General features: G+C 38.6%; 1 protein-coding gene and 1 pseudogene across 1 annotated transcript in view; one reads left to right on the forward strand and one right to left on the reverse strand.

Moving 5' to 3' along the window:
• The window catches only part of SGTB (small glutamine rich tetratricopeptide repeat co-chaperone beta), a 44,668-nt gene that overhangs the window by 15,050 nt on the left and 9,242 nt on the right, over window positions 1-20,376 (forward strand). The window lies entirely within an intron of this gene.
• On the reverse strand, window positions 2,786-3,524 carry LOC128066117 (40S ribosomal protein S6-like; annotated as a pseudogene).

Genomic DNA, 20,376 nt, shown 5'->3' on the forward strand with positions numbered 1-20,376 from the left:
TAGCTCTGAAGGAGTCCTTTATAGCTCTGTAAAATTTGTTTTTTTTTATTTAGAAAACTTTGAAAGTTTAGAAACGTATAAAGAAGGGAGAAAATAAACTCATAAATTTACCACTTACAGGCAACTGCTGTTACTAATAACCTTTTGGCATATGTTGTTTGATGTAACTGTAATCAATTTCAGGTTCATCTTTTATTCACTGGGCATATCACAAACATGTCCTTAGTTTATTTAAATCCTTCATAAACATTACTTAAATAGATATGAATTAGTCTCCTATTACTTCCTAATCTTTTTTATAGTACCTTTCATTGTGGCTGGCAAACAAACAGGACTATTTTTTAATAAATGGATGAATGTCCCTTACTTTGCTTAACTCTTGACCCACTGATGGACATTGAAATTGTCCATTTTCTCCCAGTACTATACAGCTACAATGAACATCTTTATTTCTAAAATTATTTTCTGGACTTAAGATTTTCTCAACTTTGGATCTCTCCTTGGAAATGTACTCAGTTGGTCTAACAATATATAAAAGTATGAAAAATGTTAAAAAATTTGTTGATGCTAATTTCAAAATTATTTCAGCTTCTTTGAAAATATTTGAAAATTCTTTTCCTCCCCTAGGATATATGAATGTGTCTGTTTTCACCACACCCTTATCAGCACTGTGTATTTGAATTAGTATTTATTATTACTAATTTAATATTACTCTTGTTTTACATTTTATTACTGGTGAGGCTGGACATTTTTCAGATGTTGGCCATTTGTGGGTTTCCCCACCCCTAAATTATCTATTTGTATCTGTGGCAGGCCTCAGGCTGTTTGACCTCAGATTTGATTCTTTCCTTCTCTGCTCTTTCCTTTTTCACGAGGGTTTGACCACTATGGTCTGCATTTCCCAGGCTCCTTTCACACCTCTGTGTTCAGTCATGCAAGGTACTGGCAGGAAATGGAGAGCAGAAGGAAGGGAGAAGGGAAAAAGAAGTCCCCTCTTTTTCCATCAGGGGCTTCATCTAGCAGAGGCTGCTTCTCTTCCTTGTCTCCTGAGCCCACCTAAGATGTCTGCTATGGTCCCAGCTTGTGCCAGGTGACATTGGGTTTTGGGCTGTGTACTCTGTGCAGTCTTAGTGATGGTAGTGGCTTCCTGCTGTTGCTAATCTCTGGATTCCTGCACAACACCCTGTTAGGTATCTCAGCTCCTCTATTAGCTATGCAATGAATTCCCTGCACTAAATTATTTTCTTTTAGATATTAAAATTCCAATGGAACTTTCTGCAGTGATGGAAATGTTGTGTACCTGCATTGTCCAGGAGCATAGCCACTAATTACAGTAGCTGTTGAGCACTGGGAATGTGGCTAGTGCAATGGAGAAACTAACATTTTAATGGTTAATTAATTTGAGACCAAGAGTCGGACACGACTGAGCAATTGAACTGAACTGAACTGAATTTAAGATGAGTTTAAATTAATTTAAATTTAAATAGGCATATGTGACTGGTAGTTCGCGTTATGTTGTCTGGGCTTCCCTGGTGGTTCAGATGGTAAAAGAATCTGCCTGCAATGCAGGAGAACCAGATTTGAACCCTGAATTTAATTCAGATGACCATTATATCTACTACTGTGGGCAAGAATCGTTTAGAAGAAATGGAGTAGCCCTGACAGTCAACAAAAGAGTCCAAAATGCAATACTTGGGTGCAATCTCAAAAACAACAGAATGATCATGGTTCATTTCCAAAGCAAACCATTCAACATCAAAGTAATCCGAGTCTATGACCCAACCACTAATGCTGAAGAAGCTGAAGTTGAACAGTTCTGTGAAGACTGACAAGACCTTCTAGAAGTAACACCAAAAAAAAAAAAAGATGTCCTTTCATCATAGGGGGCTGGGGTGCAAATGTAAGAAGTCAAGAGATACCTGGAGTAATAGGCAACTTTGGCCTTGGAGTACAAAATGAAGCAGGGCAAAGGCTAACAGAAATTTTGCCAAGAGAACACACTGGTCATAGCAAATACCCTCTTCCAAAAACACGAGAGACAGCTCTACACATGGTGAATATCAAATGGTCAATACCCAAATCAGATTGATTATATTTGTAGCCAAAGATGGAGAAGCTTTATACAGTCAGCCAAAACAAGACCTGGAGCTGGCTGTGGCTCAGTTCATGAGCTCCTTGTTGCAAAATTCAGACTTAAATTGAAGATAGTAGGAAAAACCACTGGGCCTTTCAGGTATGACCTAAATCAAATCCCTTATGATTATACAGTGGGGGTGACAAATAGATTCAAGGGATTATATCTGATAGAGTGCTTAAAGAACTATGAACGGAGGTTCATAACATTGTACAGGAGGGAGTGACCAAAACCATCCATAAGAAGAAGAAATGCAAGAAGGCAAAGTGGCTGTCTGAGGAGGCTGTACAAATAGCTGAAAAAAGAAGTGAAAGGCAAAGGAGAAAGGGAAAGACATACCCAAGTGAAAGCAGAGTTCCAGAGAATAGCATGGAGAGATAAGAAAGCCTTCATAAGTTAACAGTGCAAAGAAATAGAGGAAAGCAATAGAATGAGAAGGACTAGAGATCTCTTCAAGAAAATTGGAGATATCAAGGGAACATTTCATGCAAAGATGGGCACAATAAAGGACAGAAATGGGAAGGACCTAACAGAAGCAAAGATATTAAGAAGGGGTGGCAGGGATACACAGAAGAACTATACTAAAAAGTTCTTTTTTTTTTTTTTTTTTTCTGATGTCTGATCTCATTTGTTTGTTACTCTCAGAACATCTCATTTTTGACTGGACTCAGACTTAGAAGTAGAAGCTCTCAGAGAGGACAGCCTCCGTCTCTTGGCAATCTGTTCCTGCCGTTTTCCTTTGGCCTCCTTCATTCTCTTGGCCAAAAGTTTAGCATATTCTGCAGCCTCTTCTTTATTTTTCTTAGTACGCTCTTTCTTCAGCGCAGCATGCCAGCGTTTGTGTTGCAGAACTTGTGGAGTCACGAGACGCTGAATCTTGGGTACTTTAATCCTAGGTTTCTTACCGTCTTTGTTTAGGGGCTTTTGCACAACATATTGGCGGACATCATCTTCTTTAGAGAGATTGAAAAGTTTGCGGATTCTGCTAGCTCTTTTGGGACCCAGGCAACGAGGCACTGTAGTGTCAATGAGTTCAGGAATATTCTTCTCCCCTTTTTTCACGATGACCAAATTGAGAACACTCAGACTGGCATCCACAATGCAACCCCGTACAGATTTGCACTTTCTCTCTCCGGTCCTCCTTGGTCTGTAATAGGAATGCCCCTTACTCAGTAGCAGGCGAACTCGGCCATGGGTCAAGACACCCTGCTTCATGGGGAAACCCTGCTTATGATTCCCACCCCGCATAACCCTTCCATTCTTCACCCAGAGCGTCAGCAGCAACTTCTGTGGCCATACGCTTCTCGTAGAAGGTACGAAGTTTTCGTTCATCGTCTACTTCATTGAGCTTCTGGCAGCCAGTGGCTGGGAAAGAGATGTTTAGCTTCATTCTGAAGCAGCTGACAGAGGCGCCATGAAAAAAAGAGCTAAAAAGTTCTTAATGACCCAGATAACCAGGATGGTGTGGTCACTCACCTAGAGCCAGACATCCTGAAATGTGAAGTCAAGCATTACTATGAACAAAGTTAGTAGAGGTGATGGAATTCCAGTTGAGCTATTTCGAATCCTAAAAGATGATGCTGTGAAAGTGTTGCACTCAGAATACCAGCAAATATGGAAAACTCAGCAGTGGCCACAGGACTGGAAAAGGTCAGTTTTCATTCCAATCCCAAAGAAGGGAAATGCCAAAGAATGTGCAAACTGCTGTACAGCTGCACTTATTTCACATGCTAGCAAGGTTATGCTCAAAATCCTATAAGCTAGGCTTCAGCAGTATGTTAACCAAGAGCTTCCAGATATACAAACTGGATTTAGAAAAGGCAGAGGAACCAGAGATCAAATTGCCAACATCAGTTGGAACATAGAAAAAGCAAGGGAATTCCAGAAAAACATCTGCTTCATTCATATGCTAAAGCTTTTGCATGAATCACAACAAACTGTGGAAAATTCTTTAAGGGATGGAAATACCAGACCACCTTACTTGTCTCCTGAGACACCTGTATGCAGGTCAAGAAGCAGCAGTTAGAACTGGACATGCAACACAGACTGGTTCAAAATTGGGAAATGAGTACATCAAGGCTGTATATTGTTACCCTGCTTATTTAACTTATATGCAGAGTACATCATGAGAAAAGCCAGTCTGCATGAATTACAGGCTGGGATCAAGATTGCTGGGAGAAATATCAATAACCTCAGATATGCAGATGACACCACTCTAATGGCAGAAAGCAGAGAGGAACTCTCTGGATGAGAGTCTCTTGATGAGGGTAAAAGAGGAGTGTTTAAAAGCTGACTTAAAACTCAACATTCAAAAAATTAAGATCATGGCACATCTGTTCCCATCACTTCATGGTAAATAGATGGGGAAAAAGTGAAAACAGTGGCAAATTTTATTTTCTTGGGCTCCAAAATCACTGCAGACAGTGATTGCAGCCATGAAATTAAAGGATACTTGCTCCTTGGAAGAAAAGCTATGACAAACCTAGTCAGTGTATTAAAAAGCAGAGACATCACTTTGCCAACAAAGGTCCAATAATCAAAGCAGCTACTGGTTTTTCCAGTAGTCAATTACAGATGTGAGAATTGGAGTATAAAGAATGCTAACACCAAAGAATTGATGCTTTCCACTTGTGGTGCTGGAGAAGACTCGGGAGTTCCTTGGACAGCAACAAGATCAAACCATTCAATCCTAAAGGAAATCAACCCTGAATAGTCAATGGAAGGACTGATGCTGAAGCTGAAGCTCCAGTACTTTGGCTACCTGATGTGAAGAGGCAACTCACTGGACAAGACCTTGATGCTGGGTAAGATTGGAGGCAAAAGGAGTGGTAGGCAGCAGATGGTTAGATAGCATCACCAATGCTCATGAATTTGAGCAAATTCTGGAAAATAGTGAAAGTCCGTAGTCCACGGGATTGCAGGGTCGGACATAGCCTCGTGACCGAACAACAGCAACAACAACATTGTGGCTTCTGGCTGCCGTATTGGACACTATAGCTGTGTATTAAGGCTAAAACCTCTTTATCCTAATTGCACAGCTTATTGTTTGCCTTTTAATGTTTTTCACATGTAAAAGTTTTAATTATTTATATAGTTCAGTTCAGTTGCTCAGTCGTGTCCGACTCTTCGCGACCCCATGAATCACTGCATGCCAGGCCTCCCTGTCCATCACAACTCCCAGACCGTGTCCATCCCAAACCCATGTCCATCGAGTCGGTGATACCATCCAGCCACATCATCCTCTCTCGTCCCCTTCTCCTACTGCCCCCAATCCTTCCCAGCATCAGGGTCTTTTCCAGTGAGTCAGCTCTTTGCATCAGGTGGCCAAAGTGTTGGAGTTTCAGCTTGAACATCAGTCCTTCCAATGAACACCCAGGACTGATCTGCTTTAGGATGGACTGGTTGGATCTCCTTGCAGTCCAAGGGACTCTCAAGAGTCTTCTCCAACACCACAGTTCAAAAGCATCAATTCTTCGGCACTTAGCTTTCTTTATAGTCCAACTCTCACATCCATACATGACCACTGGAAACATATTTGTTTTTCTTTTCTTTTGAATTTTATTACAGTGTTTTTAGGCTGACAGCTCTGTTTACAGACTTGGCAGATAATGTCTAGTTTCTTATTTTTCCTTTGCATTTAAATTTTAGCATGCCAAGTCTATTTTGGTTGCTGGTATAACCATTTGAATCAATCTGAAGCTTTTCATGACTGAGATTTATAAAAATTACCTTTTATTGTTTAAGTATTGGACTTAAATGCAATCTTTTTGTTAATTTGGTCCAATCTTTCATTGAGCTTTTTTTTTTTTTTTAATCATATTCATACTCTTCTGAGATGTCTGTTCTCCCCCACCTTTTCTTTTGTGGTTATTTCTGTTAGGAAATTCTTCCTTGTTGATGCTGATTTTGTTTTCCCTGTAGCTTCTCTCAATTGACTTTATTTTTATTCTAATGGCAGTTACAGAATAACTGATTCTTCTTTTTCATGACAGTACTCTTACATTTTTGAACTTTGTTACTATCCTCATTTGAGTTCTTTTCTCCACATCAAATGTTCACAGCTTCTTCAATTTTACCTCACATAGTTCAGCTTTACAGCTTGCACTTTTGCTCTAAACTTTTCCAATTTACCTGTAGCTATTACTCTGTACTTCCCAGAAGTTAACATATCTGGCATTGGCTTGAGTAGAACAGTCTTCCAGGGGTCTCATTTATCTACCTCGATAAAACACTATATATTTGTGTTTTGTAGCATTCTTTATTAAATTTATATTTTGCTTTTGGCTTATTGAATCCTGTCCTCCTTTTTCATACATTCTATCCTGCCACTCAGTTGTGTATTCATTTGACAGGTTCTTGCCCAACACCTGCTGTGCACCAGTGTTGTCTCAGGAGGTAAAGTTGGTTGTTTGGACTCAAATACAGGATCTTATATTTTATCCCTATAGAATTTTATCTCATTCTAGTCTTCTATTTATAGGTTCCTTAATCGTTTGGGATAATTTGTAATGCATTTGCTTTTGGTCCTAGCTTCATGTCACCCACAAACTTGAGAAGAGCACCATATATTACATGGTATGAGTTACAGAGCCAGCCAGGGGAGCGGCTGTGGGGAGGTAGTTAGGAACAGGGGTTCTAACCCACAGTCTTTGAATGCTACCTTCTGGCTCTTCCACTTACGTGGATGTGACCTTGAGCAAATTACCCCAACATCTTAGCTTCCCCATTGGTAAAATTGTGGATAATAGTATTTTTCTTATCATATTGTTGTAGAGATTAAATAGTTAGTACATATGAAGTGCTAGAATGGTGTCTAGTAAAGAGTGTTGTACACAGCAATAGCTATTATCATTATTGTTTATGTAATCTGGGGGTTTGCTTTAATTGGAGTATGAAGAGAGACCTAAATTTATCAGGATCCAAACATCTTGTCAGTTATTTTTCTCTGAGTGGCCAGTCTGGTAGTAATCCTGTTAAAATAGACAAGAAACGATGTTAGTCTTATAGGACTTGTTCTGAATTAATCTAGTGGGTTTTTTCCATTTTGGGGGGATCTCAAACATTTTTAGTGAAAATATATGAAATTGAAAATTTACAGTGAATATCCATATGTCCACACCAAGATTTTGCCAGTAATATTTTAGTTTACTTGCTGTATCCCATTTATTCATCTATTTGTGCCTCTCTTATTTTTGATGCATTTCAAGGTAAACTGCAGCTATTGGTATACTTTCCCCTTAAATATTTTAGTATGCATATCATTAAGTAGAGTTCAGTATTTTACATTCTTTTCTTTTGGGGTAAAATTTACATGCAATAAAAAGCACAAATCTTAACTGTATGTTCACTGAGTATTGACAAATGCATCCACCTATATAACTCAACACCCCGTCACGATAGTGAAAATTACCACCAGCCCGGGAAGCTCCACCTGGCTTTCAGAGTCAGGTGCCTAAAACACTCACTGGAGAAAACGATTGTTTTTCCATAGACAATATTTGTCTCTGGTAGAATCTCATAAAAAAGGAATCATACCATACATACCCTTGTGTATGAGACCTTTTTTGATCAACATAACGGTTTTGGCATTCAGCTCCATTGTTGCGTGGTTCTTGCTTTTTAACTACTGAGTATTGGTTCTTTGAATGCATCACAGTTTGTCTAGGCATTTTCCTACCCATAGGCACCTGGGCCACCTTTAATTGTTGTTGTTGTTTTTGTATTGTCTAGCATTTTTAGTTACCTTTGGGAGAGTTGGACCCATAAGGAATTTCATCTGGCCATACTGAAAGCCTACATTTTCTCTCTCCACAAAAAATTAACTCAGCTTTATTTGAATTTTATTTTTTGTAATCAGATGACTGGACAGGTTTTCATTTAGCATATGAAATCTTCAAATAAATATATTTAATACTGTCATAGAATGTTATGACCAGATATAAGTGTTAACAGAAAATAGATTATTTATAGAGCTCAGTAAGGCATATACTCTTAACCATAAATATGATAAATTGGAGGCAAAATAAATCATTTATTTTTAATGAGATTACCATTTGTTAATAGTTGTATGTTCACTAGTTCTGTAATAGGAGAAATTCTTGACAATTCCCATCTTGCATTTCATTTAATTATTGTTAAATTGAGATGAATAATTGCGCTCCTTTTTTGCATTTGAGTAGTATCTTCTTCCTTGAGAAGTTCAGTAATAGCATATGAAATTTAATATTAAATAATTAGAAAGCTTTATTTGTATTTTTATTACAAATATGAAAGCTTTGGGATTTTTTTAGACTCTGGTGGCTATAAATATCTCAGTAGCCTGTAGTCTTGCCAACCACTCCTTGCCATTTTTCTCGGCCAGCTGATGGCCAGAGGTTGGGAGCTCACAATAGCAGATCTAAATCTTCTGATATTCATTTTCACAGTTTATTATTAATCAGAATACTGTTTACATGTTAAACTTGCTAGATGAACCAAAGTTTACTTTTTAATAAAAGTGATTTTTTATGTTAGAAAACAATCATTTGGTATATTTCTTAAGCATGTCTTTGTTTTCTAGACTTAATTGTCTATTTGGGGCCTTTTAGGATTCTAATGCAGAGAAGGCAATGGCACCCCACTCCAGTACTCTTGCCTGGAAAATCCCATGGACGGAGGAGCCTGGTAGGCTGCAGCAGTCCATGGGGTCGCTGAGGTCGAACACGACTGAGTGACTTCGCTTTCACTTTTCACTTTCATGCACTGGAAAAGGAAATGGCAACCCACTCCAGTGTTCTTGCTTGGAGAATCCCAGGGATGGGGGAGCCTGGTGGGCTGCCATCTCTGGGTTCACACAGAGTTGGACACAGCTGAAGCAACTTAGCCGCAGCAGGATTCTAATGATGCTTAAGGCTCAGCTGGGATACCAGGAAAACATGAGTCCTTTCTTGAAAACTTATGATTTTGTTTTACTTTTTTGTCTATATGCCTAGCACTTACCATGATGTATGTTCTGCCTTGTAATTATATGCATGAAAGTGATAGAGGAGAGTGAAAAAGTTGGCTTAAAGCTCAACATTCAGAAAACAAAGATCATGGCATCTGGTCCCATCACTTCATGGGAAATAGATGGAGAAACAGTAGAAACAGTGTCTGACTTTATTTTTTTGGGCTCCAAAATCACTGCAGATGGTGACTGCAGCCATGAAATTAAAAGACGCTTACTCCTTGGAAGAAAAGTTATGACCAACCTAGATAGTATCTTCAAAAGCAGAGACATTACTTTGCCGACTAAGGTCCGTCTAGTCAAGGCTATGGTTTTTCCTGTGGTCATGTATGGATGTGAGAGTTGGACTGTGAAGAAGGCTGAGCGCCGAAGAATTGATGCGTTTGAACTGTGGTGTTGGAGAAGACTGTTGAGAGTCCCTTGGACTGCAAGGAGATCCAACCAGTCCATTCTGAAGGAGATCAACGCTGGGATTTCTTTGGAAGGAATGATGCTAAAGCTGAAGCTCTAGTACTTTGGCCACCTCATGCGAAGAGTTGACTCATTGGAAAAGACTCTGATGCTGGGAGGGATTGGGGGCAGGAGGAGAAGGGGACGACCGAGGATGAGATGACTGGATGGCATCACTGACTCGATGGACGTGAGTCTGAGGGAACTCCGGGAGTTGGTGATGGACAGGGAGGCCTGGCGTGCTGCGATTCATGGGGTCGCCAAGAGTTGGACACGACTGAGCGACTGAACTGAACTGAACTGAACTGATGCATGTTTAGTCGCTTCAGTTGTGTTCGACTCTTTGCGATCCAATGGACTATAGCCCACAGGGCCCCTCTGTCCATGGGATTCTCCAGGCAAGAACACTGGCGTGGGTTTCCATGCCCTCCTCCAGGAGATTTTCCCAACCCAGGGATCGAACTAGCATCTCCTCTGTCTCCTGCATTGCAGGCGGATTCTTTACCACTGAGCCACCAGGGAAGCCCCAGTTATATGCATACTTGTTTACTTCAGCTGAGGGGCAGATATTGTATCTTGTATCTATTTGTATTCCCTATAGTACTCAGCACTGTACCTCACCAGAGTTTAGCCAGTTTTTGTCGGATGCATGGAAGACGCAGAAGAAATATAAGGAATTTCCAGTGACGTTGTAGTGACCAGACAGATTAACACTTTTATACATAAAACAGCAAATGATTTACAGGTCTATAACATTTCCAAGTACGTTATAATATGAAATGGTATTTCATATGAAACTGGCTAGTTTTCTGTTTTCCATCCCTAAAGAGTACAGATCTTTCTCAACTTGTGATGTTACATCCCAATAAACTTGGAAATGTCTTAAGTTGAAGATGCATTCAATACTCCTAATTTAGTGACCCATTTTAGCCTGGCCTACCTTAAACATGCTCAGAATACTGATATCAATCTCACAGTTGGGTAGACTCATCTAAGACAAAGCCTATTTTATAGTAAAAGTATTGAGTGTCTTGTGTAATTTATTGACTACTGTACTGCAAGTGATAAGTAGAATGATTGCATGGGTACCGAATGGTTGTAAGTTTATCAGCTGTTTACCCTCATGACCACAGGGTTGACTGGGAGCTGAAGCTCACTGTCACTGCCCAGGGTTACAAGGGAGTTTCATATCACATTATCACTAGCCCAGGAAAGGATCAAAATTCAAAATTTGAAGTATGGTTTCTACTGTATGGGTATTGCTTTTGCCCCATTGTAAAGTCAAAAATTGTAAACCATGGTAAATCAGGGGCCATCTGTATTCTTACAGGTCTTTTTGTTTGTACAGCCTCATGGCTAAGTACATTACCTTACCCAGAGTTGTGTCATGTTTTGGGGATGGATACCTGGTTGAATGACTGAAGCAATAAATGAAATTAAAATATTGGAAAAGAGAAGGAGCATGATGGGAAAAAAAATGATCGGCAAGGCCTCTCACATGATGGGAATTTGAGCTGAAGGTAGATTTGAGGGACAGGTAGAGCGAGGGTCAACAGGAGAGGGGAATGTATTTTATGTTGGAGAGCATAGTTTAACAGGAAAATTAGAAAGCATCAGGTGGTTGTGCCAGGGAATGCTTAGAGGCAGCATGAGCTCCCAGCAAGACGGACACGGAGACCACATGATACGTTTTGTTATACATTTTGTTTTCTTCCACCTCCATAAGCAGCATGTAGTCATTAGGTTCCCTGGGACTTGGAATTAAAGATATCAGGAAGGAGAAGGAGCATGATGGAGAAAATTTATCTGGAAGGCCTCTCACTTGATGGGAATTTGAGTTGAAGGTGGATTTGATGGTTTGTTGAACTTGGAGTTGAATCTCAGTTAAGCCACCAACTAGCTGTGTGACCTTGGGTACCCTTACTAAACCGTTTTGAGCCTCAATATCCTCACTTGTAAAAATAGAGGTAATACTAACCATTTCATAGAGTAGTTTTAAGGAGTAAATATATAGACACACATACATATATATAGTTATAGGCTTTCAATATTTGTTTCTTTCAAAAACAGTGTAATTCCTAGCTGTAAGAATAGGTTTTTGCTATAACATATATATATATAATATACAGTATGTGAAATGTTCAGTTCAGTTCAGTCGCTCAGTTGTGTCCGACTCTTTGCGACCCCATGAATCGCAGCACGCCAGGCCTCCCTGTCCATCACCATCTCCCGGAGTTCACTCAGACTCGCGTCCATCGAGTCGGTGATGCCATCCAGCCATCTGTAAATTTTTTTCTGCCTATTTTTTCCTATAAAAGAGCACAAGTTATATTCATGCTCTTGCTCTAACAAGGTAATGAAAGTGAGCGTGTCTGAAAACATGATGACGCCAGCTGCTTTGTTCTGCTGGAGTTTCTTTAGTTATGCTCTGATAATCAGACAGCAGGTCCAGAGAGAGCAGACCACATTGTTATTTAGTTCAGACACTGATGTGTTTGGCTGCATCTCACAGAAGATTCAAATATAGCCTGATTTCTGTTTCCTTTCCTAGTTGCAGATTCAGACGCCTGTCCTCTTTCTATTGTGAACTGCACAAATCTTTCATCTCAGCTTGCAGTTTGTGATCTAAAGCTCAAGCTATCAGGATTGAAATACAGTCACACTCTTTCTTTCTGCCCATTCTTTCTTTCTGGGTCTGATTCTCTGTGCTTTATTCCCTGTTACCAGTATCTGAAGGGTAAGTATCAGGGAATCTTCCTCTTTGTTTTCTTTTCATACACCTCCCAAGTAGCTCATTCGCTCCTTCCTTCATTTGCCAAATTCTTAACTTTGCTAAATTCTTAACTTTTGCTAAACTAGTACACTAGTAACTGCAGTTGGCTTCCCATTTCCATTCTCTACTCCAGTCTTCTGCCAAAAGGATTGTTCTAAAATGTGAAATTAATCATCCAACTCTTGCTTTGTGTTCACTAGTTCCAAATTACCAACATGATCAAATTTGAGCTTCTCTGAATGACGCTTCAGGTCTTTTATAGTATAGGCTCTCTTCTTTTATTATCCTAACTTTTCTTACCCCATGCTTCTTCTTTATTCTCTATGCACATGTAATGTGAAATTTACTGACTTCCTAAAAATGCTATGTTGGGATATCTCTGCATGATTTTATGTGTTCCTTCCTCTCATAGGATATTTCCTGCCTTATGTAATTGGTCAAATGCTAGTCATCCTTCCAGACCCTGTTAGATGTTGCATATTTGGGGAAGACTTTTCTTAATTTCTTCTCTCCTCAACCTCCCCTTCTCTGCCATGGCCTATGGAGTGGTGCTGTCTAATATGGTAGCTCCTAGCCACATTTGGCCATTCAAATATAAATTAATTACAATTAGTAAAATAAAATATACAGTTCCTTAATTGCACTAACATGTTCAAATGTTCTTTAGTCATATGTGGCTAGGGACTTCTGTATTGGGCAGCACTTGTCTATTACAGAAAGTTCTATTAGACAGAAAGAACTTGTCTATTACAGAAAGTTCTGTTAGACAGCTCTGCATAGGGTTAACTATACCTTACTCTATGTTACCTCTTCTTTTGGCATTTCCGTTGTTGCACTTACCATATTGTTTATTTATTTACATATCTATTTCCCTATTAGAGAGGGAATGTTTAGGGGGCAAAGATATATCCTCTCCATTTCTGTATATTTGATTTTGAGCTGTGTTAACATATTGTAGGTATTCAACAAAATTTTTGAGTTGAATTGATTCAGTGAATTTTAGAAGGCAGGATTGCCTCTATTTGAAGACTTCTAATGGTGAGACAGTCACATGGCAGCATATTGCATATATATATCCATAAATAATATTTTTATATATAGTATTTTTATTTATATTTATTAATTTAGGTAAATGAATGTAAACCAATTTAAACTTACTTCTAGTTAATGAACATCTGCATATGTCTACCCTAGAGACAACAGTAGCTAACGTTTTGCTATATTTCCTTTCTCTCTGTCTTTTTTTCTCTATCGGTGTATGTACACACACAGAAGTTTCTTGCTGATCCTAAATTGTTCAGTTGTATCTCCTAAGAATAAGATATACTCTGTATAACTATCATGTCATTCACATGTAAGAATATTAGCATTAATATTGAAATTTCTTCAGTTGTTCCCCAAATACCATCTATAGCTATGTTTTTGATTCAGAATCCAATCAAGAATCATGCATTGTTCTTTTTTAATGTCACTTCAGTCTGTTTTAATCTGGAAAGTATCCCTGTCTTTTCTGATTATGTTTCATGACAGATTTTTTTCAAAGAGTTAAGCCAGTGATCTTACAGAATGTGCCATGTTCTCGGTATGTGTGTTTGCTTCCTCATGATTAAATTTAGGTCACATTTTGACATCAAGCCTACATAAATAATTATGTATACCATTTATTACATTATATTAGGAGGCCCATAATTTCAAACAGTCCTGTTGATACTGATTCTGAGTTTGATATCTTAAAGTGGTGACTACCATGCCTTTCTATTACTCTTCTTTTTTTTTTTTTTAATTTTGACTATGCCAGGTCTTAGTTGTGGCATGTGGGATCTAGTTCCTTGACCAGGGATCAAACGTGGGTCCCCTGCATTGGAAGTGCAGAGTCTTAGCCACTTGACTACCAGGGAAGTCCCTCCATTACTCTTTTATAATTAAAAATATAGGGTGCTTCCTCAAGATAGCTGAGTACAAAGACTCTGAATTCACCTCCTCCCAGTGGCATACGAAAATTAGAAGTACTAACAGAGTGAATATATAAGAGGATGACATGAAGATTAGCAGAAAAGATATAAAGATACAAAGAAGGAGGGGAGGAAATGTGATATAGGCAGGATCTACAATCCTAGGTCAGTGACCCACAAGCAGGAAAGATACTGTAATTGCAGAGGTCCTCCCCAAGGAGTGAGGGGTCCAAGTCCCACCTTGGGCTCCTCAGCCCAGAGGTCCTGCACAAGCAAGATGAGTCACCAGAAAGTCTGGTTTTGAAAACTAGCAGGGATTACGTTCAGGAGAGCTGGAGCACTCGAGGAAAGAGAGGGTCAACTTTTAATGGGTGCAGGTAAAATCTAACAGTCTCCAAGTCCCAGTGCAGAGGCAGTGGTTTGAAGGGAGCTGGGTTAGATCCACTTGAATGATCTTGAAGAGCCTCTCAAGACTGAACTAGGTAGAAGTAGAAAATATGAACAGACCAATGACTAGCAATGGAATTGAATCAGTAATTAAAAACAACAACAAAACACCTCCCAACAAACAAAAGCCCAGGACCAGGTGACTTTTCAGGTGAATTGTATAAAATATTTAAAGAAGAGTTGACACCTATCCTCAAAAATTTGAAGAGGAAGAAATACTTCTGAACTTATTTTATGAGGTCAACATTGCCCTGATAGCAAAACCAGACAAAGACGCTACAGAAAAAGACAATTATAGGCCAGTCTCATTTATGATATTAAGCACAGCACAGCACACCACTGATGAACATGGATGCAAAAATTCTCAGCAAAATATTAGCTATTTGAATTCAGCAATACATGAAAAGAATCGTACATCACAATCAAGAGGGATTTATCCCAATGCATCAAGGATGGTTAAATATTTGCAAATCAGTCAATATGATACACCCACTGAAGATAAAACTCAGCAAATTGAAGAATAAAAATCATATGGCCATCTCAATAGATGCAGAAAGAGCTTTTGACAAAATTCAACATCCATTTGTGATAAAAGCTTTCAACAAAGTGGGTATAGAGGGAACATAACTCAACATAATTAAGGCCATCTGTGGCAAACCCATAGCCAGCATCATCTTCACTGGTGAAAAGCTGAAAGCATTTCTTCTAAAATCAGGAACAAGACAAAGACTTGTTTATCTTACCGCTTTTATTCAACATGATTTTGGAAGTCCTAGCCAGAGCAATCAGACAAGAAAAAGAAATAATGGGAATCTGAATTGGAAAATAACAAGTAACACTGTTACTGTTTACAGATGACATGATATTGTATATAAAAAACCCTCAAGATACCACTAAAATCTACTGTAACTAATAAATGAATTTATTAAAGTTGCAGAATACAAAATTAATATATAGAAATCGGTTGCATTTCTATACACTACAGACAGACTAACAAAAAGAGAAATTAAGAAAACAATCCCATTTACAGTTGCATAAAAAGAAAAATAAAGAAGCCACCTGCAATGCAGGAGACCCAGGTTCAATCCCTGGGTCAAGAAGATCCCCTGGAGAAAGGAATAACAACCCACTCCAGTATTTTTGCCTGAGTGCAAAAGTCTTAGCCACTTGACTCCCAGGGAAGTCCCTTTATTACTCTTTTATAATTAAAAATATGGGGTGCTTCCCCCCATACTTCCCCAATGAGAATCCCACAGACAGAGGAGCCTAATAGGATACAGTTCACAGGGTCTCAAAGAGTCAGACACAACTGAAGGGACTTAGCATGCAAAAAAGAATAAAATACTTAGGAATATTTCTGACTAAGGAGATAAAAGACCTGTACTCAGAAAACTATAAGACACTGGTGAAGGAAATTGAAGATGACACTAACAGATGGAAAGATACACTGTGCTCATGGATTAGAAGAATTAATACTCTTAAAATGATCATTCTACTCAAGGCAATCTACAGATTCAGTATAATTCCTATTAAAATAACAATGACAATTTCTACAGAACTAGAACAAATAATTCTAAAATTTGTATGGAAACACAAAAGACCCCAAATAGCCAAATCATTCTTGAGAAAAAAGAACAAATCTGGAGGCATCATGCTGCCTGTTTTCAAACTATTCTACAAAGTGAAAGTAATTAAAACAGTATGGTGCTGGCACAAAACCAGACGCAAATCAATGAAACAGATAAGAGCCCAGGAGTGAGCCCATACTTACATGGTCAATTAATCTACAGCAGAGAAAGTAAGAATACACAATGGAGAAAAGACAGCCTCTTTAACAAATTGTATTGGGAAAACTGGATACCCACATGCAAAAGCATGAAACTGAACCATTTTCTCACACTATGTGTGTGTTTAGTCACTCAGTCGTGTCTGACTCTGTGACCCCATGGACTGTAGCCCACTAGGTTCCTCTGTCCATGGAATTCTCCAGGCAAGAATACTGGAGTGGGTTGCTATTCCCTTCTCCAGGGGATCTTCCCAATATGGGAATCAAACCCAGGTCTCCTGCATTATAGGCAGATTCTTTACCATCTGAGACACCAGGGAAGCCCCAAACAAAAGGTAATGGAAGAAAAATTTAAAAACAGAGACAATCTGCAAAAAATACCAGAGTTGGTTCTTTCACTGTATGAATAGCAGAGACAAAGATTGGGGGAGGGGTGGGGCAGGGAGGAAGATGGGCAAGAAAAAAAGATTTTGTGAGATTAAAGCTTTCTTTGTGGGAGAAAGAAATCAGGAGTAAAACAGAGAACTACAGATACAGTCAGAACTTTTAAAAAACCTTAAGTGAATATAAGTATTATGAACTTTGGAGCAAATGGGCAGTTTTAAAAGTTGTAGCTTACTAAATCTGACTCAAGAAGAAATAGCAATTTTCACACTACATGCAAAAATAAACTCAAAATGAAACTAAGACTTAAATGTAAGATTTGAAATCATGAAACTCCTCAAAGAAAACATGGGCAGTACACTCTTTGATATCAGTCTTAGCAGTAGTTTTTGGCATCTGTCTCTTCACGCTAGGGAGATTAAAAGCAAAATAAACAAATGGGGCTGTATTAAACTAAAGATTTGTTACAGAGCAGAGGATATGACAGAAGTGACTTAGCATGCAAAAAAGAGTAAAATACTTAGAAATAATTCAAACTGCAAAATGAAGAGGCAGCCTGCTGAATGGAAGAGAGTTGCAAACTATATGTTTATTAGATAATTGCTTACTGTATACAAAAACTCGTACCATTCAACATCATAAAAACAACCAACCAAGTGGACAGAGGACCTGAATAAATATTTTTTCTGAAGAAGACACAGTTGGCCAAGAAACACATGAAAAGTTACTCAGCATCACTAATCATCATGTAAATGGAAATCAAAACCACAATGGTTTTGAATGGCTGTCAGCAAAAGGACAGCATATGACAAGTATTGGTGAGGGTGTATACAAGGGGGAATTCTCATGCTCTGTTTGTGGGTGTGTAATTTGGTGTAGCCACTCAATCAAACAATATGAGAATAGATTGATAGATATAGAGAACAAATGGGTGTTTGCCAGAGGGGAGTGGAATGATGGGTTGGGTGAAATAGATGAAGGGAATTAAGAGTTGCAAACTTCCAATTATAAAGTAAATAAGCCAGAGGACATAACATACAGCCTAAGGAATATGGTATATAATTTTGTCATAACTTTGTACAGGGATGGTTGTATACTAGAATTACTGTGATCATTTCATAACAGATATAAATGTTGAATCACCATGTAGTTCACCTGAAACATAAAATTGTACATCAACTGTATTTCAGTTACAAAAAGGAAAAAATTATATGGTCAAATCATGTTAATATCCTGTTCACCAACAGTCTTTTACGAAGTGTTTTGTCATCCATTCATGAAGTGTCCCTGAATCATTATTACATAAATGGTTACAAAATAGTGATTTTCTAATTTTGTCTTTTCCTTTACGTATATTTCCTTACATATTTCTATAAAGAAGAGTTTTCTTTCCTTTTCACCTTTTTCAGCTTCTCTTTTCCTTTGTCTTCCCAAAGCATCATATGGACTCATGAATTTTAAAAAATCTACTATTCAGTGTGTTCTAATAAATTACCTACTTATCATTTTGACCCTTAAATTATCCTATATTTGTCTAGTGGGAGCCCTTTAAACTGGTTGTCCTTTTGTGTACCTTCATTTGTTTTTGAACACTTTCTTGCTTTCTGAGAGAACAAAGTATTCCAGATATGCCTTGTACTTTCTCTGCCCTTAAACCTGGGCTCAACTATTTCTGCAAGGAACTCCTTTTAGTGGAGAATCGTATTTAGAAACCAAGATCTGATTGCAAGGCATGATAGCTTCTACTGAAATGTTACTGCTTCAGGTCCTTTCAAAGGACAGAGCTAGAAAATAATTCTTTTTGAAAAGTCATCATTTTATCCAGATGTTCTCAGTTCACATCTAGTGTCACAGAGGCTTTCCCTGCGGTCCCTCATTTTGTATTTATACCTGTCTCCAGAAGAGAGCGCTGCTTTCCAACAGCACCAGTGTACTTCCTGAGAAGCTCTATTCTTCAACTGGTATTGGGTTTCCCAGGTGGTTCAGTGGTAAAGAACCTGCCTGCCGATGCAGGAGATGCAGGAGACGTAGGTTCCATCCCTGGGTCGGGAAGATCCCCTGGAGGAGGAAATGGCAACCTACTCCATTCTAGTCTTCTTGCCTAGAAAATCCCATGGGCAGAGGAGCCTGGCGGGCTACGGTCCATGGGTTGCAAAGAGCTGGACAGACTGAGCAACTGAGCACACACAGGCTGTCAACATGCTCTAGCTGGCTCACTAAGGAAACTTCAGAATTCCTTTGCAGTTTACTTTTTGTTTTTAGAATGCATGTTACTAAGGCCATATACTCAGAATACTGTGTTTGAGTTCTTGAATTGCTTTTGATATAGAGTTAGGGTTATTTGCTTCTGTTTTCTTCTGTTTGAAGGTTTACTTTTTCATCCTTTTTGAAGTGTCATGCTCGTTTCTCTCCCATTGCCAAGCATCCTCTAGGAGATAAGCATGAGGCTTTTAATATATGTCTGACTTCTGAGTCACGTAAACACTTTTCGTAAAACTAAACTAAAAAAGAATGTTAATAAATGATGACTTTGTAGTCTTAATCATGTCCTTTGCATTATGTCTGTTATTGATGTTTCTGTAACAGCTTTCTTTTGGTTGGTTTTTAGTTTACCTCATTCTCTTTTTCTGTCCCTTTAACTTCAACTTGTGTGTGCTTGTTTTGTAAGTGATATGTATACAGTTTGAGAAATTGATGTTTATCTAGGCAATTTTTTCATTACTTATGTATTTGAATTTTTTCTGCTAGCTTATATTTTGTTTTGTTCTCGCTCTCCTTCGCTCTGTTTTCTCTTTTGCTTTCTATTATATTGATTGTTATTTTTAATTGATTTTTTCTAATTATTTGGAAGTGCTAGCATTCTATATTCTTTTAATTTTTTTTTCAAAGAGTGGCATTTTTTTTTTTTCAGGTTTTATTTATTTATTTTTGGCTGTGCTGGGCCTTCATTACTGGGAGTGCTTTTCTCTTTGGGGAGAGGAGGGGCTGGTCTTCACTTGTGGTGCAGGAGCTTCTCGTGTAGGCTTCAGTAGTTGTGGCTCTGGGGCTCCAGAGCTCAGGCTCAGAAGTTGTGGTGCACGGGTTTAGCTTCCGGTGGCATGTGGGATCTTCCTGGATCAGGGATCGAACTTGCATCTCCTGCACTGGTAGGCAGATTCTTTACCACTGAGCCATCAGGGAAGCCCTTAATGGTCATTTTTAATGGGCATTCTTTCTTGTCATCCTGTTAGTTTTGTAGTGAGTATTCAGTCAAATGAATCCATACTGCTTTTTCACATGAACCACCAAAACAGGTTCGTTGAATCCTCTACTTTCTTATTTATATTTTTTAACTCAAGCAAAGAAGACTATGTTTATTTTTTCAGATTTTATAATCTTAGTTTGAGAAGTAGTCTCATTCATGCAGTGTAAACAAAGGTTGACGGAAATCTGAACTCACCACAGCCTTCCTTTTATAGTCTGCTA

Source organism: Budorcas taxicolor, chromosome 20 (assembly GCF_023091745.1).
Source record: "Budorcas taxicolor isolate Tak-1 chromosome 20, Takin1.1, whole genome shotgun sequence".
Taxonomy (NCBI): Eukaryota; Metazoa; Chordata; class Mammalia; order Artiodactyla; family Bovidae; genus Budorcas; species Budorcas taxicolor.